Consider the following 22,695-nt stretch of genomic DNA (forward strand, 5'->3'; position numbering starts at 1 on the left):
AAACAACTGTCAGGCAGTGCATGTCACTTGTCTAGACCTCAGTGTCACATCTATAAAATGAGGAAGTTAGATTACATAATCTGCAATCAGATCCAGCCTGAAAATTTTATTACCAAATGATATTGAAGAACCAGAAGAATGTAGAAGAATTAGGCCAAAACAACGTTATCCATTGAAATGTCTCTTATGACAAATTACATTAAACCAGTTTTTTTTAAAAAAGAGCCCCTGCTCCAAAGTAGAATTTGAACAACAATTAAAAAAAAAAAATGGAATAGCCTGTGATCTTTGCACAGAAGACTTTTGGAATTGCTTCTATGTGTCGTGAGGAAGAAGCTACAATGCAAAGATAGATGGATGAATGGAAGGGAGAGAAAGCAACATGCAAAGAAAATAATTTGAGACCTTACATTTAAAATTAATTTATACTTAACATCTTTTACATTTTCATTGGTTTTAGTAGAAGAAATGGAAAATGGTCTCTTATACACTGAGAAAGTTGTGAGCACAATTTCCAAGCATTTTACAAATACAGAGTAGTTCATGGTTTCAAGTTTCACTTTACAAATGCAGAGTAATTCATGGTTTTGTTATCAACTAACTAGATCAGTCAAGCACAGGTTCTTTGAGTTCCCAGTGCACTCAGCTCTTTCTTGAGTTTGAATACACGCTACAAAAGCAGAAGGTGACAGCCCAAATCATAAGTGCATCCTTATGACAATAGGGCAAAATTATAATCTTGAAATAATGATGGTAAAAATTTAGGAGGGCCAGATAGCTCCAAATGCAAAGGAATAAGTTAATACACAAGAACAGCTTAAAGTTTTAGTGTCTTTTAGGCCATTATTAATACGTATATTAAGACAAGTTTTTTTTCACAGTTTTAGCTATGCTCTTAGAAATCTCTCATGCTTTCATCAACACCACAGAGCAAGAGAGAATGTGTTTCAAAACTGAAATAGACAATGGTCGTAATACCATTGTCAAGCCTCCTACATATTTGAAAGGTCTAACACTAGTTTCTTGAGAATCTGTTCCAATTTTCTGAGAATTGACACTGCCATCCCCTTCCTGTCACCTTTGCCAAAGATCATCAAAAATGCGATGGAAGTTTTCACGTACTGAAAAGAGAGGGAGTCTACACTACCGCACTCTATTTGCTGTCATGATGACAGGCAGCTGCACCAAGCCAAGAAGTAGCCTAAATTTTTAATGAAGCAGGAAAGTCATTCTTCAGTTGCAATGCAGGCCCACTAGACAGTCTGAAAAGATCACCTCCGTTTGTTTTAAACTGGGAATAGGTTGCTGAATATTTAATGCGTACCACAGTATTCAGCTCTGTGAGGGGCCAAGCAAGGGTCAGGTTATGGCTGCCTGCTGTTCCTGCAATTTCAGATTCCCTCCGGTGTGTTAAAGGTAGGAGATATCAAGGTTGAACCAGGACAGTCTTCAGCAGTACCCTTTGTAGCGCTGTATAAATGGAAATAAAAATGAGAAGTCATGTGCCTGTCCTGGGGAAGCATTGTTAAGAATTAGGAGCAATCTTTCAGGAAAAATGAGGAGTAGACCTAGCTTTTATTGCCATTATTCACAAAGGTAGGGAAGAATAATGGCAGTAGGAAAAAGCAGCAATCAGTAAGTGTGTTGTGATTGTGCTAGGAAAGAGATCTTATAGTTAATTTCATTATTCACTTGTGGTATTAAATAAACTTGCTGAATCATTCTAATCCAAAAAGGAATACTTTTATAAACAATCTCCTTGTAGCCAAATTTAACATTTAACAGATTTAGATTCTGCTGCAATAATATGGGTGAGAGTTGGGCAGTGATGGTAGCAGAAGTTCTACCAAGAGGTATCTGCTGCTTAAAAATGCGTCAAGAATGACTCCAAGATTTTTGGCCAGAGCTTTTGAAACAATAGAGGTGCCATTTACTGAGAATGAGAAGCAATGAGAAAAGCAGTTTTAAGAAAACCAAAACTACTTTTACCGTGTTAAATTTGAGATGTCCATTACACAGCCAAACCTAGATATCTACTAGACAGTTGGGTGGATTGAACTGTCATTCTGGGTGGAATTATTTGGAATTCATCATAGTAGAGATGGAATTTAATTAAATAAAATCACCTGAGGAATGTAGATGGTAAACAGAAGAGTTCTGAGTCCTGAGATGCTCCAACACTTTAGGCACTCCAGCATTTAGTGGTCAGGAAGTTGAAAAGAACCCACAAAAGAGATTGAGGAAGAGCCCCAATATACGTAGGAAGACAAATAAGAGAGAAGAATAGAGAAAGGAATGACTAAAGTGTTTTAGTGAGAGAGTAACAATTGTGCCAAATGTTCTTGATGGGTTAAAAAAATGTGTGCTGAGAACTGGCCATTGGATGCAGTAACATGGAAGTCATGGGTGACTTTGATAAGCATCTCTGAAAAGTAGCAGAGACAAAAGCCTGAATTCAGTGGAGTCAAGAGAGAATAAGAGGAAGGAGAGTGAAGAATGTGAAGTATAGAGAAATATTTCAAAGAACTGTGGCATAATGCAAGCAAGGAAATGGGGTAGTGACTGGTCTGGGAGATGGAGTAAAAAACATTTTTGGGCCGGGAGCAGTGGCTCACGCCTGTAATCCCAGCACTTTGGGAGGCCAAGGTGGGTGGATCACCAGGTCAGGAGTTCAAGACCAGCCTGGAAAATATGGTGAAACCCCATCTCTACTAAAAATACAAAAGAATTAGCCAGGCATGGTGGCATGTGCCTGTGGTCCCAGCTACTCCGGGGGCTGAGGCAGGAGAATCACTTGAACCCAGGAGGCAGAGGTTGCAGTGAGCCAAGATTGTGCCACTGTATTCCAGTCTGGGCAATAGAGGGAAACTCTGTCTCAAAAAAAAAAAAAAAAGATTTTTGTTGTTCTGTTCTGTTTTGAATGGGAGATATTGAACTGTATATACAGAATAATCCAGAGAGAGGAAATAATCCAGAGAGAGCAAATGATGACAACGAACAAAGAGAGTGTGATGTCCTTGATTAGGCAGAAGAGGACGGAATCTGTGCACAGATGGAGGGGTAGTACTTGAGCAGGAGTTTAGACAATTCGTCCACTATAACAGGAGGGGAGAAAAGTATAGGTACACAGGAGATTACCAGATTTTTTTTTTTTTTTTTTGAGATGGAGTCTTGCTCCGTCGCCCAGACTAGAGTGCAGTGGTGTGATCTCAGCTCACTGCAACCTCCGTCTCCTGGGTTCAAGCGATTCTCCTGCCTCAGCCTCCCAAGTAGCTGGGACTACAGTTGCCTGCCACCACACCCGGCTAATTTTTGTCTTTTTAGTAGAGATGGGGTTTTACCATGTTGGCTAGGCTGGTCTTGAACTCCTGACCTCAAGTGATCCGCCCACCTTGGCCTCCCAAAGTGCTGGGATTACAGGCGTGAGCCACCGTTCCTGGCTGCGATTACTAGATTTAATGATGGTATGTCAAAGTTGTCTTTGAATTGCTTCTGTTTTATAAGGTTATTTGTATTTTTCAGGAAGTAGATTACATCTAGAGTACTTTTGACTGGAAAAAACAAAATATCCAATAAAATATGGCTTAAATAATCAGGATCATTACAAGTAGTTCTGAAGTAGACAGACAGTTCCAGGTTTTGTTCAGTAGCTCAGGGACAACTCCAAGGTTTCAGCCTTTTTCCAGATTCTCATTTTAGCCTTCAGGGTATTGACTTGGTTCTTTTAATTTGTTTTAACTTGACCCTTCATGGTTGCAAGATGGATGCTGAAGACATAATAGTGTCTGATCAAAGTTCAGTGGCAGAGTATTAGTGTTAAGGTTCTCAAGAGAAAAAGAACCACTAGGATATGGAGAGATATATATACATATCTCTCTTTTTTTTTTTTTTTTTTTCCTGAGACAGAGGCTTGCTCTGTCACCCAGGCTGGAGTGCAGTGGCTCAATCTCAGCTCACTGCAACCTCTGCCTCCCAGGTTCAAGTGATTCTCCTGCCTCAGCTTCCAAAGTAGCTGGGATTACAGGTGCCCACCACCACACCCGGCTAATTTTGTATTTTTAGTACAGACAGGGTTTCGCCACATTGCCCAGCCTGGTCATGAACTCCGGAGCTCAGGTGACCTGCCTGCCTCAGTCTCCCAAAGTCCTGGGATTATAGGCATGAGCCACCATGCCCAGCCTATATATCTTCATATATATGTATATATTAAGAAATTTATTATAGGGAATTGGCTTGAACAACTATGGAGGCTGAGAAGTTCCATAATCTGCCATCTGCAGTTTAGAAACCTGGAGAGCTTGTGGTGTAATTCAGACCCAAATACAGAGGCCTGAGAACCAGGGGAGCCAATATGTAGATTCTAGTCCAGGCTGGAAAGCCTGAGAACTAGGAATGTCAATGGCAAGAGAAGATGGATGGTCTTGACTAACCAGTCAGGCAGGAAGAGGGTGATTCCCTCTTCCTCTGCCTTTTGTTCTTTTCAGGCCCTCAGTGGAGTGGATGATGCATACCCACAATGAGGAGGCCAGCCTACTTTACTAAGTCCATTGATTCAATGGCTAATCTTGTCCAGAAGTACCTTCACAGACACACCAGAAATAATGTTTAATCTGAGCACTCCATGTCTAGCCAAGTTGACACACGAAGTTTACCATCACAATGAGGAGCAATGGCATTGCTCCTCACACGTGTCTCACTTCCTGGCAAGCAACTTTCCCATTCAGCAGACTTCCTCTTAGCCCCAAGGCAGGGATTCTGTCACATCTTAGGTTCTTGATGGAAGGTAGGCTGTCAAAGGGAGCATCTAGGATCTTCAACACTTTAGCAGGAGGCAAACTCTACTGCAAAGAAAGGATGTAGACGGACCTTTGGGATGGCCATCAGCAGTGCCATTCCCAAAGGTAGAGATACTGATTAATTGTAGACAGAACTAATGACTTTAAAATTTTAAGAATAACTACTAAAAACAGAAATAAAGTCAATAACCTCCTTATTTTAAAGTGAAGGGAAATTAAGGAAACAGATTCAGAGAGGGGAATGACCTGTCCAATCTCAAGCAATTAAGAAAAAGTGAGAACAAGAACTCACAGATATGAATGCCTTATTTAGTACTCTTTCCGCAAAAGTAGACGGTCCTTTAATTTATTTTTCACAGAGTTATACCCCCATGGTTTTATTACTAGTATAGTCTTTGGGTAACACACACACACACACAGAGACCAATCTCCTGACTCATTATCATAAGGTGTTTATTTTATTTTTCAGGAGAATTGATAAAGTTGCATTATTCTGTCAGTACTCCCTCCTGTCTTCCTTGGACTCAAACTGTCATTCACAGTACTCAGCCAGGAGTCACGGAACAGTCAGTGGCCAGGCACTAACGATGATAGGCCCACAGGGTCTATGACCTTGGTATGGGTTTTACCAGTCATCAAATTACTACCACCCATCTTGTTCTCCAGGTTTATCTCACAGTCACTATTCAACTGCCATTTATTCTTTTTTTCATGTTTTTTTTTTTAATTTTTCATTGTGGTAAAATATATATAACCTAAAATTTACCACTATAACCATTTTAAGTGTACAATTCAGTGGCATTAAGTACTTCCACAATGTTGTGTAACCATCACCACTGTCTATCTCCAGAACCTTTTCATCAACCGAAACAAACTCTGTAGTCATTAAAAATAACTCCTGTTCCCGCCTCTCCATCAACCCCTGCTAACTACTATTTTATTTTCTATCTCTATGCATTTGCCCTACCTCATGTAAGTGGCATCATACAATATTTGTCCTTTTGTGTCTGCTTTATTTCACTCATGTCTTCAAAATGCATTCATATTATTGTTGTATGTATCAGCAGTTTCATTCCTTTTTACAGCTGAATATTCCATTGTATGGATAGACCACATTTGATTATCCACTCATCTCTCAATGGGCACTTGGGCTCTTCCCACTGTTTTGCCGATCATTCTTCATATTGCCAAGACTGGAGAATTTGTCTTCCCTTTCTTTATTCTTAACATCCAGCCCCTATTTGTCCCTGGCTTGTTTCCCCTACAAGGCTCTTTACTGACCTTCCTATCTGCAAACTACCCCTTGGCTTCTTTAATCATTCCCATTCCCTTGCTCCCAGATATAGGACTCTTCTTTCTTACATGATTTTGAACACCTCATCTTCCAACTCAAAAGATACCTCTCAGTTGCTTCTCAACCCACACGTCTAAGAACAACCAGTGACAAACTTCCCTACCCCTTGCCCTAACTCAACTGATTTCAGTCTATACGCTCATTCATGAAAACCGAATAGTTAGCCAATATTCCCATATAACTTATCCACTCTCATAAAATAGATCTTTCTACCCAGTTAAAATCTCTGTTTCTCTCTTTCCAGTCATCTCAAATGTTTCTAAAATACTTCATTGCGTATTCATAAGTGATTTTCCTTAGGAGCCTATGACAAGTCCCAGTTGACACCAGCGTTATCAATCCTTTGGTCTTTGTAGATGTGTCTGCCTCTGTGTGGAAATCTGATCAATGGAGACAGATGAGGATGACTGTAAATGACCACACAGTGGTTGTTCAATAAGAACTGGGACTAACAGTGTAGTAACCATGTGTATATATTATGATGTTTTGACATCTTGGGGGCTTTGCTGGCCAGAGAGAGACTGCCTTTTCCCAGGGCTAATTCCTAGAGATAACAGGTTGCCTGCAAGCATTTCTTTAATATACAAACAAATCAGTCCCGAGTTCACATCCCCAGCCACCCCTACTTAATCTGACTCTCACACACAAAACCAATAATTATATTTTCTTAAATCAATCCAGAGCCACGCACCAAACAACCAGAAACCACCCAGATCCCGCCAACATTATTCAAACTAGCTAATCCCAGGCTGTGTGCCTTTCTCGTGGAAAACATAATAAAGGCTCTACTTTCCTTTTACTTTTTCTGCCTCCTGACCAAACCTAGTGCTCACCATGTGGCTCTGTGTGGCATGCTCCCACTCTCTTGGGAGCTGTAAGTAATACATTCTTTTTTTCAGTGGCATTAGCATCCCTATGTGGTCAATAACCTCCACAAATTAAAAATTCCTTAGGTACAGTTGAGATAAAGGACCAGTCAAAACCACCAGTAGTGCCCATACATTCTGAAGGAGAGTGAGAACGGTACAAAGGTTCTTCTGTCAATTTGTCCTACTTAAACAGAATCCAAAGCCACGCTGTGCAGAAAAGAGTTAACGTTTGAAGTCCTGCTTACAAGGTTGGCTCTTGGCTGATGTCTTGGGAACTTAGATTTTGGGAAGATTTCCATCATTAGCTGATAAGTGTGGCTCACTGCCTCTAAACTATCTGTCCACACAGTGTGGTTTATGGTGAACAATACTTTCCTTACAGGAATCTGGAACTTGGGTATAATGCCAGGCAGAGGGTGCCTACATGATCAGCCGCCAGTAAGAATCCTGGACACGAGGTCTGTAATGTTTATAACATTTCACGTGTGTTGTTACAACAACTTATGGCTGGGGGAGTTAAGGGAATCCTGTGTGACTACCCCGGCGGAGGACCCTTGGACGTTTGTGCTTGGTCTGCTTGGACTTTGTCCCACGCACTTTTTCCCTCTGCTGACTGTGCTTGGTGTCCTTTCACTGTAATAAATCATAGCCATGAGTACCACTATATGCTGTGTCCTGTGCATCACAGTAGCCATTCTTTCGGTTCAGATGCTGTAATTATTCTTTACTTTTCTAATCAAAGCAATTCTGGTCTACATCTATCATTCGCCAAGGCTGATTTATACATACTGTCATCATTTTCTTCTTCTTTTTTTTTTTTTTGAGACGGAGTCTCGCTCTGCCACCCAGGCTGGAGTGCAGTGGGGCGATCTCAGCTCACTGCAAGCTCCGCCTCCCGGGTTCACGCCATTTTCCCGCCTCAGCCTCCTGAGTAGCTGGGACTACAGGTGCCCGCCACCTCGCCCGGCTAGTTTTTTGTATTTTTTAGTAGAGAGAGAGTTTCACCGTGTTAGCCAGGATGGTCTCAATCTCCTGACCTCGTGATCCGCCCACCTCGGCCTCCCAGAGTGCTGGGATTACAGGCGTGAGCCACCGCGCCCCGCCAGAAAATCATTTTCAAGTTTTCTTCCCCTCCTTAGAATTATGGAAGCATCCTGCAAGAAGCTTTCAATCTGTGGCTGCTGCTATTTCACTATTGCTTATTTTCCCATGGCCCAGGCACTGGGCAATGGTGCTCCTCACAGTGGGCCTTCCGCCTGTCCACTGGCTGACACACAGACATCCCGCTTTACCCTCTCCTGTCCCCTGTGCCAAAGTCCAGACAACTCCAGGGTAACCTAGTTTCTAGAGATTTCATCTCAGCCCCCTCCTTTCTTGAAGAATACCGGCTTGCTCCCTCCCCCTTTCAGACAATCAGTTTACAATCTTGTTCCTCAGAATTTGGCCTGAAGTCACTGATATTCCTTCCGGGGGCTAGAGATCCCAGAGCTCAAGAGCAAATATCGGATACTCAATATATGGAGGTAAGGGTGTGAGAGAGAGAGAGAGAGAGAGAGAGAGAGAGAGAGAGAGAGTGTGTGTGTGTGTGTGTGTGTGTGTGTGTGTTCGCTAAGGAAGTAGAGGAAGAAGGAGAAAGGATGAGTAGGAATTAACTATTTATTTGAATCTTCTACAACAGTATGAATAAAACATAAAATAACAGGTTGTCCTGCTACAAAAATAGTAAGGTTAACTTTCTTTAAGAAACATTCTGACCAAAGTCATCTACTTCCTAGTAACAGTCGACAACTTTTATTCAATATTATCTCTCTGCCATTAACAGCAATTCACTCTTACTCAACCTTTCTCCAGTTCATAATCTCCACAGGGCATCTCCAGTCTATTCTTTGTTTATAACATCCACAAACAATGACTTCCAACGATTTATGACCCACAAAAGAGATTTCTAACTGAAACAAGTGTTGGCAATAGAGGTATTAAGATTAATTCCCCAAGCTGGAGAATCACAGATAACAACCACAAAAACCTATTTGACTTAGGCACCCCAATTGCTGTTGAAAGACTGGGCAAAAGAATTCATATTTCTCTGCATCAATTCTGAAAAACCAAGACGTGGTAACCCTGTCACTTGACGCATGATTTCAAACCCTCTGGATCCATGCTCTGAAGCCCCTTGTAAGGCCACCTAATACTACTAACATTTCATTCTCTCAGTCTGCACCCAAAGTGATTTCCTTTGTGCCAAAGTTTTCTCCGCAGAGAGGACTGCTAAGGCTTCCAGAATGGTATTAAATATAAGGCACAAGTCTCCGATGAAAAGCACGAGGGCTTCTCGAATAAATGGCTGATCACAGGGCAGCAAAAGTACAAGATAAGCCTGGAACATCTCTCAGTGCCTGAAAGAAAGTGCTCAAAAAATAAATGCATAAAAGGTTTAAAAGATGAGGCATGTCAAAGGGAAACAAGAGTGAGCCTGAAAGAGCTCCCAGTGGGCAAAGCTGGAACAATTTGAGCAATGAAGCAGATAGCATTGGATTGGAATCCAAAGTATAACATAAATATCCGCGAGTCCATACTGATGTAAATAAATTATGAAGAAATAAATATGGGAGAGGAGACAAGTCCTCCTTACAAAGAACTGCAAATAATGTATGTAGCTCTCTGCCCTCGAATAGGTAGAACTTAATCCCCTCCCACACTTGAATTAGTAACTTGCTTGCGAAGGACAGACTGTGGCCAGTGGGAAAGGCAACAGCAAGTTGGCAGTGAAAAAACCTAGCAAATACCACCTTGACCAGGTGATCAAGGTTAATACCACCAGTGATAAGTCATATTCATCATGTATTTTCCTCCGTATAATGTGATGAAAATGGCACTTTACCTCTGTAGTATTCATCTCCCAAACCCCTACCCCATCAGAAAACATCAGAGAAGCCAAACTGAAGGGCATCTACAAAGTACTTGACCAATACTTTTCAAAATTGTCAAGTTGATGAAAAACAAGGAAAGACTGAAAAACTGTCACAGATGAGAGGAGAGTAAAGAGACACTACCACTACTTGGAATATGACATCCTGGATAGGACCTTGGAACAGAAGAAGTACAGTAGTGAGAAAGCTCATGAAATATGAATAAAATCTCTAGTTGAATTAATAGTATTCCAGTGTTATTTTCTTAGTTTTGACAAATATATCAATATTATATAAGATGTTCACATCAGGGGAAGCTAATGAAGAGTATACAGGAACTCTCTCTACTATATTTGCAATTTTCCATACTTTTAAAATTATTCCAAAATAACTTTAAATATACATACATATACAGATAATATATACATACATATATATACATACTTACATATACACACACACATATATGCATATATTACAATGGATACTGACTCAAGCAAATAGAAGTGTCCTATCTTATCAGTGTTTCGATTTTATTTATCCTGAATTTGCTTTGCCTGGAAACTGAAACCTGATTCCTTAAAAGTCAAGCAGCATAAATGGATCTGGAAGATAGTGGTCTCCTCAGGAACTAAAATGAGTATTAGAGAAACACTTTCAACCCCATGCGTAGAGCTCGTGATGCCCTGGAACAGCATTTGCCAAAGATGAGTAAGAGCTATAGGTCAGCATCGAGAAGGCTTCATCTCCGCCTTTTGCAATTAACAGTTTGCTTCAGTGCCATAATTCAGCGTAAAAGAAACCACACAGGAACCCACAGTGTCTGCCATTAAGAATTGCTACTGAATGTGTTATCTGCAGCTATTAACACTTCTCTGTTGTGATCTTTGGTCGTTACTTCTCTGTACTCCAACACCGCCTTCATTTTTCACTCCAGTTCTTTCTTTTTAAAAAACAATTATTTTTCTATAAGTTATTGGGGTATAGGTGGTATTTGGTTACATAAGTTATTTAGTGGTGATTTGTGAGATTTTGGTGCACCCATCACCCAAACAGTATACACTGGACCATATTTGTAGTATTTCATCCCTCGTCCTCCCGCACTCTTCCCCCCAAATCCCAAAAGTCCATTGTATCATTTAAATGCCTCTGCATTCTCATAGTTTAGCTCCCACATATCAGTGAGAACATACAATGTTTGATTTTCCATTCCTGAGTTACTTCACTTAGAATAATAGTCTCCAGTTTCATCCAGGTCACTGCAAATGCTGTTAATTCATTCCTTTTACGACTGAATAGTATTCCATCATATATATATATATCACAGTTTCCTTATCCACTCATTGATTGATGGGCATTTGGGCTGGTTATATGATTTCGCAATTGTGAATTGTGCTGCCAATAAACGTGTGTGCAAGTATCTTTTTCGAATAATGACTTCTTTTCCTCTGGGTAGATACCCACTAGTGGGATTGCTGAATCAAATGGTAGTTCTACTTTTGGCTCTTTAAGGAATCTCCACACCGTCTTCCACAGGGGCTGTACTAGTTTACATTCCCACCAGCAGTGTGGAAGTGTTCCCTGATCACCGTATCCACGCCAACATCTACTGTTTTTTGATTTTTTGATTATGGTCATTCTTGCAAGAGTGAGGTGGTATCACATTGCGGTTTTGATTTGCATTTCCCTGATCATTTGTGACGTTGAGCATTTGTTCACATGTTTGTTGGCCATTTGCATATCTTCTTTTGAGAATTATCTATTCATGTCCTTAGTCCACTTTTTGATGGGATTTTTTTCTGATTGGTTTGAGTTCATTGTAGATTCTGGATATTAGTCCTCTGTCAGATTTTCTCTGACTCTGTGGGCTGTTTACTCTGCTGACTGTTCCTTTTGCCATGTAAAAGCTCTTTAGTTTAATTAGGTCCCAGCTACTTATCTTTGTTTTTACTGATTTTTGGGTTCTTGGTCATGAAATCTTGCCTAAACCAATGTCTAGAAGGATTTTTCCAATGTTATCTTCTAGAATTTTTATAGTTTCAGGTCTTAGGTTTAAATCCTTAATCCATCAAGTTGATTTTTATATAAGGTGAGAGATGAGGATCCAGTTTCATTCTCCTACGTGTGGCTAGCCAATTATCCCAGCACCATCAGTTGGAAAGGGTGTCCTTTCTCCACTTTATGTTTTTGTTTGCTTTGTCGGAGATCAGTTGGCTGTAAGTATTTGGGTTTATTTCTGGGTTCTCTATTAGGTTCCATTGGTCTATGTGCCTATTTTTATACCAGTACCACACTGTTTTGGTAACTGCAGCCTTATAATATAGTTTGAAATAAGGTAGTGTGATGCCTCCAGATTTGTTCTTTTTGCTTAGTCTTGCTTTGACTATGTGGGCTCTTTTTTGTTCCATATGAATTTTAGAAGAATCTTTTCTAACTCTGTGAAGAATGATGGTGGTATTTTGATGGGGATTGCATTGAATTTGTAGATTGCTTTTGGCAGAATGGTCATTTTCACAATATTGATTCTACCCATCCATGAGCATGGGATGTGTTTCCATTTGTTTGTGTCATCTGTGATTTCTTTCAGCAGTGTTTTACAGTTTTCCTTGTAGAGGTCTTTCAACTCCTTTGTTAGGTATATTCCTAAGTATTTTATTGTTTTTGTTTGTTTGGTTTTGTAGCTACTGTAAAAGGGGTTGAGTTCTTGATTTGATTCTCTGCTTGGTCGCTGTTGGTGGATAGAAGAGTTACTGATTTATGTACATTAATCTTGTATCTGGAAACGTTGCTGTATTCTTTTATCAGTTGTAAGGGCTTCTGGAGGAGTCCTTAGGGTTTTCAAGGTAAATGATCATATTGTCAGAAAATAGGGACAGTTTGACTTCCTCCTTACCGATTTGGATGCCTTTATTTCTTTCTCTTGTCTGATTGCTCTGGCTAGGACTTCCAGTACTCTGTTGAAGAGGAGTGGTGAAAGCGGGCATCCTTGTCTTGTTCCTGTTCTCAGAGGGAATGCTTTCAACTTTTCCCCATTCGGTATTATGTTGGCTGTGGGTTTGTCATAGCTTTTGTTACATTAAGGTATGTCCCTTGTATGCCAATTTTGCTGAGGGTTTTAATCATAAAGGGATGCTAGATCTTGTTGAATGCTTTTTTTGCATCTATTGAGATGATCATGTGATGTTTGTTTCTAATTCCGTTTATATGGTGTATCGTATTTATTAACTTGTGTATGTAAAACCATCCCTGCATCCCTGGTATGAAACTCACTTAATCATGGTAGGTTATCTTTTTGATATGTTGTTGGATTCAGTTAGCTAGTATTTTGTTAAGGATTTTAGCATCTATGCTCATCAAGGACACGGGTCTGTAGTTTTATTTTTTGGTTGTGTCCTTTCTTGGTTTTGGTATTAGGGCGATGCTGGCTTCATAGAATGAATTAGGGAGGGTTCCTTCTTTCTCTGTCTTGTGCAATAGTGTCAAAATGAGTGGTACCAATTCTTCTTTGAATGTCTGGTAGAATTCTGCTGTGAATCCATCTGGTCCTGGACATTTTTTGTTGGTAATTTTTAAATTACTGCTTCAATCTCACTGCTTGTTATTGATCTGTTCAGGGTATCTAATTCTTCCTGATTTAAGCTAGGAGGGCTGTATTTTTCCAGGAATTTATCCATTTATTCTAGGTTTTCTAGTTTATGTGCATAAAGGTGTTCGTAGTAACCTTGAACGATCTTTTATATTTCAGTGGTATCAGTTGTAATATCTCCTGTTTTGTTTCTTTGTGAGGTTATTTGGATTTTCTCTCTTCTCTTCTTGGTTAATCTTGCTAATGGTCTATCAATTTTATTTATCTTTTCAAATAACCAGCTTTTTGTTTCATTTATCTTTTATATATATATATTTTTGGTTTCAATTGCATTTAGTTCTACTCTGATCTTGGTTACTTCCTTTCTTCTGCTGGGTTTGGGTTTGGTTTTGGTTTGTTCTTGTTTCTCTGGTTCCTTGAGATGTGACCTTAGATTGTCTGTTTGTACTCTTTCAGACTTTTTGATGTAGGCATTTAGGGCTATGAGCTTTCCTTTCAGCACCGCCTTAGCTGTATCCCAGAGGTTTTGATAGGTTGTGTCATTATTGTCATGTAGTTTGAAGAATTTTTTTAAATTTCCATCTTAATTTCATTTTTGACCCAATGATCATTCAGGAGCAGGTTATTTAATTTCCATGTATTTGTGTGGTTTTGAAGGTTCCTTTTGGAGTTTATTTCCAGTTTTATTCAACTGTGGTCTGAGAGAGTGCTTGATACAATTTCAATTTTCTTAAACTTATTGAGGTTTATTTTATGGCCTATCACCTGATCTATGTTGGTGAAAGTTCCATGCACTGTTAAATAGAGTGTATATTCTGCATTTGTTGGATGAAATGTTCTGTAAATATCTGTTAAGTCTATTTGTTCCAAGGTATAGTTTAAATCCATTGTTTCTTTGTTGACTTTGTCTTGATGACCTGTCTAGTGCTGTCAGTGGAGTATTGAAGTCCCACACTATTATTGTGTTGCTGTCTGTCTCATTTCTTAGGTCTAGTTATTGTCTTATAAATTTGGGAGCTCCAGTGTTAGGTGCATATATGTTTAGGATTGTTATATTTTCCTGTTGGACAAGGCCTTTTACCATTATACAATATCCCTCTTTGCCTCTTCTAACCACTGTTGCTTTAAAGTTAGTTTCGTCTGATATAAGAATAGCTACTCCTGCTCACTTTTGGTGTCCACTTTCATGAAATGCCTTTTTCTACCCCTTTATAGTTTATGTGAGCCCTTATGTGTTAGGTGAGTCTCCTGAAAGTAGCAGATAGTTGGTTGGTGAGTTCTTATCCATTCTGCAGTTCTGTATCATTTTTTAAAATTTGAGTATGATTTTACTAAAGCATACATCATTTCAAAAAAAAGTAGTTTATGTTGTCAATTCTAACATACATTTAAGTCATTAAATTTTTTATTTGTGTATTTCACTGTAGTGCTGTGACAACAAAATGACATCTGTGTACTACAGCATACATACATCAACAGTAAGATGTAATTTTTCATTACATCACCGCTAGAATATTTAGCTTTGTGTAGTGATAAAAAAATTAAGATTAAGGAAAAAAACAGAAAATTATTTGGTTCTATATCTTTTTAGTGGAGCTTTTAGGCCATTTACATTCAATGTTAGTATTGAAATGTGAGGTACAATTGCATTTATCATGCTCTTTGCTGCCTGTGTACTTTGTTTTTTTTGGTTTTTTGTTTTTGCTTTTTAACTTGAATTTTTGTTTTATAGATCCTGTGTGATTTATGCTTTAAAGAGGTTCTGTTTTGATACGTTTCCAGGATTTGTATCAAGATTTAGATCTCCTTTTAGCAGTTCTTGTAGAAGTGACTTGGTAATGGTGAATTCTCTCAGCATTTGTCTGAAAACGGTTATATCTTTCCTTCACATATGATGCTTAGTTTCGCTGGATACGATACGATATTCTTGGCTGACAATTGTTTTGTCTGAGGAAGTTGAAGATAGGGCCCTAATCCCTTCTAGCTTGTAGGGATTCTGCTAAGAAATCTGTTAATCTGATAGGTTTTACTTTACGGGTTACCTAGTGCTTCTGCCTCACAGCTCTTAAGATTGTTTCCTTCATCTTAACTCTGAATAACCTGATGACAATGTGCCTGGGCGAGGATCTTTTTGAGACGAATTTCCCAGGTGTTTTTTTGTGCTTCTTATATTTGCATTTCTCAGTCTCTGGCAAGGCCAGGGAAGGTTTCCTTGATTATTCCCTGAAATATGTTTTCCAAGCTTTTAGAATTTTCTTCTTCCTTAGGAACACTGATTATTCTTAGGTTTGGTTGTTTAACATAATCCCAGACTTCCTGGAGGCTTTGTTCATATTTTCTCATTTTTTCTCTGTCTTTGTTAGATTGGGTTAATTAGAAGACCTTGTCTTCAAGCTCTGAATTTCTGGTTTCGTTTAGTTTTGTTGTTTTTTTGAGATGGAGTCTTGCTCTGTTGCCTAGGCTGGAGTGCAGTAGCACTATCTCGGCTCACTGCAACCTCTACCTCCCCGGTTCAAGCAATTCTCCTGCCTCAGCCTCCCTAGTAGCTGGGATTACAGGCTCGTGCCACTACAAAAATCCAGCTAATTTTTGTATTTTCAGTAGACACAGGGTTTTGCCATGTTAGCGAGACTGGTCTCAAACTCCTGACCTCAGATGAGCCGCCTGCCTTGGCCTCCTCAAAGTGTTGGGATTACAGTCATGAGCCACCACATCCGGGTGGAACTCTGAGTTTCTTTCTTCCACTTGTTCAATTCTATTGCTGAGACTTTCCAGAGCATTTTGCATTTCAAAAAGTGTGTCCAAAGTTTCCTGAATTTTTTACTGTCTTTTCTTTAAGCTATCTATTTCCTTGAATATTTCTCCCTTCACTTCTTGTATCATTTTTTGGATTTCCTTGCATTGGGTTCTGCCTTGCTCTGGTCTCTCCCTGATAAGCTTAAGAACTAACCTCCTGAATACTTTTTCAGGTAAACCAGGGATTTCTTCTTGGTTTGGATCCATTGGTGGTGAACTAGTGTGATTTTTGGAGGGTGTTGATGAGTCTTGTTTTGTCATATCACCAGGGTTGGTTTTCTTGTTCCTTCTCACTTGGATAGGCTAGGGAAATGTCTGGGGCTGAAGACTGTTGTTCAGATATTTTTGTCTCACAGGGTGTTCCCTTGAGGTAGTACTCTTCCCCACTTTTCCTGTGGATGTGCTTCCTGTGAGCTGGACTGGCGTGTTTGTTGTCTCTCTTCTGGGTCTAGTCACTCAGCGAATCTACCCAGCTCTGGGCTGGTACTGGGGGTTGTCTGCACAGAGTCCTGTGAAGTGAACCATCTATCAGCCATGGATACCAGAGTTTGTTCTAGTGGAGGTGGTGGAGGGTGCAGTGGATTCCGTGAGGGTCCTTAGCTTTAGTGGTTTAATGCTCTATTTTTGTGCTGGTTGGCCTCCTGCCAGGCGGTGGTACTTTCCAGAAAGCATCAGCTGAAGTAGTGTGGAGAGGGATCAGTGCTGGGCGGGGCTCTAGAACTCGGAAGACTATGTGCCCATTGTCTTCCACTATCAAGGTGGGTAGGGAAGGACCATCAGGCAGGGGCGGAGCTAGGCATGTCTGAGTTCACACTCTCCTTGGGTAGGTCTTGCTGCAGCTGCTGTGGGGGATGGAGATGAGATTCCTAGGTCACTGGAGTTGTGTACCTAGGAGGATCGTGGCTGCCTCTGCTGAGTCATGCAGTAGGGAAAAGCCGGCAGTCACAGGCCTCAAAACCAGCTCCCAGCTCCCATGCAAACCAAAGGACTGGTCTCACTCCCACCATGCCCCTCTGCAACAGCCCGGAGTCTGTTACCAGGCAGAGGAGGAGACAGGCTTGAAGACTTGCCCCAGACTACCTGCCTCCCAACTGTGAAAGAAAAGGGCTTTAGTTCTTCCCCTGCCTGTAAAGTCTGCAAGTGGGATTCAAACCCTCCTCCAAGTTCTGGCCAGGAGGCTTCTCACCCCATTAAAATTGCTACAAAGTTCAGCTACAGATTTCTTCCCCCGCTGTGGAGTTTTACCCCCTGTTCCTCTGGCTGCCCTCCTGATGGATCCCCTGTGGTGCTAGGCAGGAATGGGCTGCTTGGGGACCCAGTGAGCTCCCAGGGCCTTTCTGCTGCTTCCCCTACCCCTATATTTCACTCAGCTTGGCTCTATAACTTGACTCAGCTCCAGGTAAAGTCAGAAACTTCTCCCACAAATAGAAGCTGAACTTCTCCAGTAGGGGTGTGTTTTTGGGAGAGGAGGGTCTCCCTTTCCCACTTCCACAGTCAGGGCACTCACAGTATTTGAGGTGTTTCCTGGGTCTGCAGGAGCAGTCCGCTTCCTTCAGAGGGTCTGTGAGTCCTCTCAGGATTGCTGATTTGTTCTTGCAGTCAATCTGGAGCTTAGATTTGTCTTAACATATTTTTTTCCTTGTATATTTGCTCACAGTTAAGACATGTGTAATCAATGCTTTCCTCCTTCCCCATTTTCTTCTTTATTTATCCCACCGTGAAGGGCACACTCCAGTTCTTTCTAAAGATCTCTTAGACCACACAGAATATTTGAATGAATTTTACCAGCAAAATCAAATTTTTAAAAATGTTATTTAAAACACCTTTGGGTCATTTCCTCAACTAATACATATTTGAGCAAAATAAAATTCCTGGGGAGGGGCCAAGATGGCCAAATGGGAACAGCTCCAGTCTGCAGCTCCCAGTGAGACCAACGCAGAAGGTGGGTGATTTCTGCATTTCCAACTGAGGTACCCTGTTCATTTCAATGGGACCAGGTAGGCAGTGGGTGCAACCCACAGAGAGCAAGCAGAAGCAGGGTGGGGCATCGCGTCACACAGAAAGTGCAAGGAGCCAGGAGACCTCCCTTCTCCAGCCAAGGGAAGCCGTGAGGGACTGTGCTATCTGGCCTAGGTACTATGCTTTTCTCACCATTTTTGCAATCCACAGATCAGGAGATTCCCTTGTGTGCCTACACCACCAGGGTCCTGGGTCTCAAGCACAAAACTCGGCAACTGTTTGGGCAGACACCGAGCTAGCTGCAGTATTTGTTTTTGTGCCCCAGTGGCATCTAGAACCCCTGCAAGACAGAACTGTTCACTCCCCTGGAAAGGAGCCTGAAGTCACAGAGCCAAGTAGTCTTGCTCAGCGGGTCCCATTCCCATGAAGCCCAGCAAGCTAAGAACCACTGGCTTGAAATTCTTACTGCCAGCACAGCAGTCTGAAGTCGACCTGAGATGATTGTGCTTGGTGTGGGGAGGGGCATCTGCCATTACTGAGGCTTTAGTAGGCAGTTTTCACCTGAAAGTGCTAAGGAAGCTGAGAGGTTTGGACTGGGGGGAATTCACCACAGCATGGCAAAGTGGCTGTGGCCAGACTGCTTCTTTAGATTCCTCCTCACTGGACAGGGCATCTCTGAAGGAAAGATAATGGTCCCAGTCAGGGGCTTACAGACAAAAGCCCCATTTCCCTGGGACAGATCATCTGGGGGATGGGGCGGCTGTGGGCACAGCTTCAGCAGATTTAATCATTCCTGCCTGCCGGCTCTGAAGAGAGCAGCTGATCCTGACAAGGGGGATTCTTCCAGCACAGCTCACCAGCTCTGCTGAGGGACAGGCTGCCTCAAGTGGGTCCCTGATCCCTGCGCCTCCTGACTGGAAGAGACTTCCCAACAGGGGTCAAGAGACACCTCATACAGAAGACCTCTAGCTGGCATGAGGCCAGTGCCCCTCTTGGACAAAGCTTCTTGTCCAAGGAAGGAGGAGGAAGGAGCAGGCAACAATCTTTCCTGTCCTGCATCCTCCACTGGCAAAACCCAGGCAAAGAGGGTCTGGAGTGGACCTCCAGCAAACTGCAGCAGACCTGCAGAAGAAGGGCCTGACTGTTAGAAGAAAAACTAGGAAACAGAAAGCAACAACATCAACATCAAAGAAAAAGACCCTCACATGAAAACTCCACCCAAAGGTCATCAGCCTCAAAAATCAAAGGTAGATAAATCCACAAAGATGAGGAAAAAACAGTACAAAAACACTGAAAATCCAAAAACAAGAATGCCTCTTCTCCTCCAAATGATTGCAACTCCTTATCCTGCAAGGGCACAAAACTGGATGGAGAATGAGATTTATGAATTGACAGAAGTAGGCTTCAGAAGGTGGGTAATAACAAACTCCTCTGAGCTAAAGAAGCATGTTCTAACCCAATGCAAGGAAGCTAAGAACCTTGATAAAAGGTTACAGAACTGCTAACTAGAATAACCAGTTTAGAGAGGAACATAAATGACCTGATGGAGCTGAAAAACACATCACAAGAACTTTGTGAAGCATACACAAGTATCAGTAGCCAAATTGATTTAGCAGAAGAAAGGATAACAGAGATTGACGATCACCTTACTGAAATAAGGTGTGAAGACAAGATTAGAGAAAAAAGAATAAAAAGGAATGAACAAAGCCTCCAAGAAATATGTAACTATGTGAAAAGACCAAACCTACGACTGATTGGTGTACCTGAAAGTGATGGGGAGAATGGAACCAAGTTTGGAAACACGCTTCAGGATATTATCCAGTAGAAATTCCCCAACCTAGCAAGACAGGCCAACATTCAAATTCAGGAAATACAGAGAACAATACTAAGATACTCCTTAAGAAGAGCAACCCCAAGACACACAATCATCAGATTCTCCAAGGTTGAAATGAAGGAAAAAATGTTAAGAGCAGCTAGAGAGAAAGGTCGGGTTACCTACAAAGAGAAGCCCATCAGACTAACAGCAGATCTCTCCACAGAAACCCTATAAGCCAGAAGAGAGTGGGGGCCAATATTCAACATTCTTAAAGAATTTTCAACCCAGAATTTCATATCTGCCCAAACTAAGTTTCATAAGTGAAGGAGAAATAAAATCCTCTACAGACAAGCAAAAGCTGAGAGATTTTGTCACCACCAGGCCTACTTTACAAGAGCTTCTGAAGGAAGCACTAAATATGGAAAGGAAAAATCAGTACCAGCCACTGCAAAAACACACCAAAATGTAAAGACCAATGACACTATGAAGAAACTGCATCAAAAAATGTGCAAAATAAATAGCTAGCATCATGATGACAGGATCAAATTCACATATAACAATATTAATCTTAAATGTAAATGTGCTAAATGCCCCAATTAAAAGACACAGACTGGCAAATTGGATAAAGAGTCAAGACCCATTGATGTGCCATATTCAGGAGACCCATCTCACATACAAAGACACACATAGGCTCAGAATAAAGGGATGGAGAAATATTTACCAAGAAAATGGAAAGCAAAAAAAAAAGCAGGGGTTGCAATCTTAGTCTCTGATCAAACAGACTTTAAACCAACAGAGATCAAAAAAGACAAAGAGGGGCATTATACAATGGTAAAGGGATCAATGCAACAAGAAGAGCTGACTATCCTAAATTTATATGCACCTAATACAGGAGCACCCAGATTCATAAAGCAAGATCGTGGAGACTTACAAAGAGACTTAGACTCCCACACAATAATATTGGGAGACTTTAACACCCCACTGTCAATATTAGATCAATGAGACAGAAAATTAACAAGGATATTCAGGACTTGAACTCAGCTGTGGACCAAGTGGACCAGAACTCTACAGAACTCTCCAGCCCAAATCAACAGAATATACATTCTTCTCAGTACCACATACACTTATTCTAAAATCAACCACATAATTGAAAGTAAAACACTCCTCAAAAAATGTAAAAGAATGGAAATCACAAGTCTCTCAGACCACAGCACAATCAAATTAGAACTCAGGATTAAGAAACTCACTAAAAACTGCATGACTACATGGAAATTGAACAACCTGCTCCTGAATGACTACTGGGTAAATAATGAAAATAAGGTAGAAATAAAGAAGTTCTTTGAAAAGTTCTGAAATTGAGGGAGTAATTAATAGCCTACCAATCAAAAAAAGCCCACGACCAGATGGATTCACAACCAAATTCTACCAGACGTACAAAGAGGAGCTGGTACCATTCCTTCTGAAACTATTCCAATCAATAGAAAAAGAGGGAATCCCCCCTAACTCATTTTATGAAGCCAGCATCATCCTGACACACACACACACAAAAAGAAAATTTCAGGCCAATATACCTGATGAACATCGGTGCAAAAATCCTCGAGAAAATACTGGCACACTGAATCCAGCAGCACATCAAAAAGCTTATCCACCACGATCAAGTCGGCTTCATCCCTGGGATGCAAGGCCAGTTCTACATATGCAAATCAATAAATGTAATCCATCACATAAACAGAACTAATGACAAAAACCACATGATTATCTCAATAGATGCAGAAAAGGCCTTCAACAAAATTCAACAGCCCTTCATGCTAAAATCTCTCAATAAACTAGGTATTGATGGAACATATCTCAAAATAATAAGAGCTATTTATGACAAACCCACAGCCAATATCATACTGAATAGGCAAACACTGGAAGCATTCCTTTTGAAAACCAGCACAAGAAAAGGATGCCCTCTCTCACCACTCCTATTCAACACAGTGTTGGAAGTTCTAGCCAGGGCAGTAAGGCAGGAGAAAGAAATAAAGGGTATTCAATGAGGAAAAGAGGAAGTCAGATTGTCCCTGTTTGCAGATGACATGATTGTATATTTAGAAAACCCCATCATTTCAGCCCCAAAATTCCTTAAGCTGATAAGCAACTTCAGCAAGTCTCAAGATACAAAATCAATGTGCAAAAATCACAAGCATTCCTATACACCAGTAACAGACAAGCAGAGAGCCCAATCATGAGTGAACTCCCATTCACAATTGCTACTAAGAGAATAAAAGGGATGTGAAGGACCTCTTCAAGGAGAACTACAAACCACTCTTCAAGGAAATAGGAGGGGGCACAAACAAATGGAAAAACATTCCATGCTCATGGATAGGAAGAACCAATATCGTGAAAATGGCCATACTGCCCAAAGTAATTTGTAGATTCAATGCTATTCCCATCAAGCTACTATTGACTTTCTTCACAGAATTAGGAAAAACTACTTAAAATTTCACATGGAACTAAGAAAGAGCCCATATAGCCAAGACAATCCTGAGCAAAAAGAACAAAGCTGGAGGCAACAAGCTACCCAACTTCAAACTGTACTACAAGGCTACAGTAACCAAAACAGCAGGG

Source organism: Mandrillus leucophaeus, unplaced genomic scaffold (assembly GCF_000951045.1).
Source record: "Mandrillus leucophaeus isolate KB7577 unplaced genomic scaffold, Mleu.le_1.0 Scaffold501, whole genome shotgun sequence".
In the NCBI taxonomy this organism is placed as follows: domain Eukaryota; kingdom Metazoa; phylum Chordata; class Mammalia; order Primates; family Cercopithecidae; genus Mandrillus; species Mandrillus leucophaeus.